This window comes from Aquarana catesbeiana, linkage group LG06, assembly GCF_042186555.1.
Source record: "Aquarana catesbeiana isolate 2022-GZ linkage group LG06, ASM4218655v1, whole genome shotgun sequence".
Taxonomy (NCBI): domain Eukaryota; kingdom Metazoa; phylum Chordata; class Amphibia; order Anura; family Ranidae; genus Aquarana; species Aquarana catesbeiana.
The window spans coordinates 3,546,570-3,549,690 of NC_133329.1; positions in this window are offsets into that span (position 1 = coordinate 3,546,570).

The window sequence follows — 3,121 nt, forward strand, 5'->3', positions numbered from 1 at the left end:
CGGTGCTTGAGCTGGTGTGCTTGGGGGACAGGAGCCACACTGGGGCAGAAGTTCTGTCAGCTCTGCAGGGGCAGGTTCAGAGGTGGTTGACGCCACGCCAACTTAAGGCAGGAATGGTGGTTTGCGACAATGGCACCAACCTCCTCTCTGCCCTCCGACAGGGACAAATGACCCATGTGCCCTGTTTGGCTCACGTCCTTAACTTGGTGGTGCAGCGGTTCTTGGGCAGGTACCCAGGCTTACAGGATGTCCTGAGGCAGGCCAGGAAAGTCTGTGTGCATTTCCGCCGGTCATATAATGCCAGTGCTCGGCTGACGGACCTCCAAAAGGAGTTTAACCTGCCCAAGAACCGCCTAATCTGTGACATGCCCACCAGGTGGAACTCAACGTTGGCCATGCTGCAGCGGCTGCACACACAGCAGAGGGCCATCAATGAGTACCTGTGCGACTATGGCACCAGGACAGGGTCAGGGGAGCTTGTTTTTTTTTCCCCACGCCAGTGGGCCATGATCAGGGATGCATGCACTGTCCTGTCACCTTTTGAGGAGGCCACGAGGATGGTGAGCAGTGACAGTGCATGCATCAGTGACACTGTCCCCCTTGTCCACCTGTTGGAGCTCACGCTGTGTGGAATAATGGACAGGGCACTTGAGGCAGAACAGAGGCAGGAAGAGGAGGACTTCCTTAGCTCTCAAGGCCCCCTTTATCCAGACAGTGTTCCTGCATGCCCGCTGATCACACAGGAAGAGGACGAGGAGGAGGAGGAGGAGGAAGATTGTGTCAGTATGGAGGTGGAGCCTGGCACTCAGCATCAGCAGCAGTCTTTAAGGGATCAGTCCCAAGAAACACATGGACTTGTACGTGGCTGGGAGGAGGTGGCTGTGGACCATGTCGTCCTTAGTGACCCAGAGGACTGCAGACCTTATCTTGCCATCGCAGAGGGAGCAGAGGATGAAACATCTTCGGGAGACCTTGCAGAAAGGTCTGTGCAACGCGTTCCCAGAGACTGGGAGGTTACAAACTCCTGTTTCTGGACAACGTGTTGCTGAGGCTTCGGTCAGTCAAAGAAGGAGCGGTGGAGAAGGTGGCCGTCTGACCGATGCGTTCAGACAATTTTTTGGTCCGCAGCCCCAAGGTATGATCGGTTCTAGCAACCATTGCCAGCGTCTGTTTTACATGGTGCAGGAATACCTAGGGGCAAGATCAGACTTGGACACCTTTCCCACCGAAAATCCACATTCAGTGCTGCTGGAGGCGTGGTAACCGATCACAGGGTGCGTCTGTCCACCGACTTGGTCGATCGACTGACCTTCATAAAAATGAATCAGTCTTGGATCACCACCAGCTACCAAGCACCTGATGCTGATGTAACCGAATAATTTTTTTTGAAATCTCAGATCCCTTCAAAGACTGCCTATGCTGATGCTGAGTGACTATCCCTGAGTAATTATCCTCTTCCTCCTCAATGATCACGCTGATAGCTTGTAAGAACATTTTTGGTTCTGGGTGCCACCACCAGTGCCTAAGGCACAATTTTTCTGCCCCTGTTTAACAGGGGCGTGTAATTACAATTTTTGATGCAATACTTTGCAGCAGGGCTCATTTCAGCATTCCAACTAGAGTGTCTGTGAGGGGTTGCAGTGTTGTGGCACCAGCACCAGTGCCTAAGGCCTAATTTTTCAGCCCCTGTTTAACAGGGACGTGTAATTACAATTCTTGATCTAATATTTCACAGCAGGGCCCATTTCTGCACCCACCAAGAGCGAGTGAGGACTTACAGTGTTGTGGCACCAGCACCACCACCACCACCAAAGGCCCAATTTTTCTGCCCTTGTTCAACAGGGGCATGTAATTACAATTCTTGATCTAATATTTCACAGCAGGGCCCTGTGAGGGCTTACAGTGTTGTGGCCACAACAACACCTAAGGCCCAAATTTCTGCAGAGTATATAGGGCAGGCTCTACTTTCAAACATCTAACTTACAAACGACTCCGACTTGCAAACGGAAGGAGACAACAGGAAGTGAGATGAAATCTACCCCTAGGAAGGGAAATTCTCTCCTGTAAGAGTTAATATGGGAAAAACATTTCTCCTTTCCACTGATGCTTTCCAATCCTTGTTCCACAAAAAAGCCCAAATTTTCAAAAAACATTTGTCATTGGGACAGAAAGTGAGGTGAAATCTTCTGTAGAGGAGCACAGACAGCAAAACAAATGTCACAGGGGTGATAACCCTTCCCTATGTTTTCCAAAAAGCTTAAAAAAGATTTTTTGGCTGGAGCTAAACATGTTAAAAATGTACCCGTTCAAAATTACAAACAGATTCTACTTAACAACAAACCTACAGTCCCTGTCTTGTTTGCACCGCCTGTATACTGCTGTTCAGAGTATATAGGGCCTGGTGGCCCCACACCTTTCCTTATTTTAATTTGGGTGCGGGGTTCCCCTTAATATCCATACAAGACCCAAAGGGCCTGGTAATGGACTGGGGGGTACCCATGCCGTTTGTCTCACTGATTTTCATCCATATTGCCAGGACCGACATTACATTAAACCCGCAAGCAGTTTTAAATGAGATTTTTTCCTTTAAAAATGACATTTGGTGCAGGGACTGTTCTAAACATGGGAAACACGCGTCACTTTACAGGCATACTATAGACACCCCCCAGGTACGATATTTAAAGGAATATCTCACTTTTTTTTTTTTACTTTAAGCATCATTAAAATCACTGCTCCCGAAAAAACGGCCGTTTTTAAAAGTTTTTTTTGCATTGATACATGTCCCCTGGGGTAGGACCCGGGTCCCCAAACCCTTTTTAGGACAATACCATGCAAATTAGCCTTTAAAATGAGCACTTTTGATTTCGAACGTTCGAGTCCCATAGATGTCAATGGGGTTCTAATGTTCGTGCGAATTTTCGGTCCGTTCGCAGGTTCTGATGCGAACCGAACCGGGGGGTGTTCGGCTCATCCCTATTAGGAACCCTATGTATCAGAATTCGAGTCCTTTTTTTTTGCTCAGCCTAATGGTTGAAAGAAAAAAATCACTTGTGTGTGGGCTACCTTACTCATGTACATGGGTCGGTGATATAAGGGAAATTCCAGATTCCAATAAACCCCC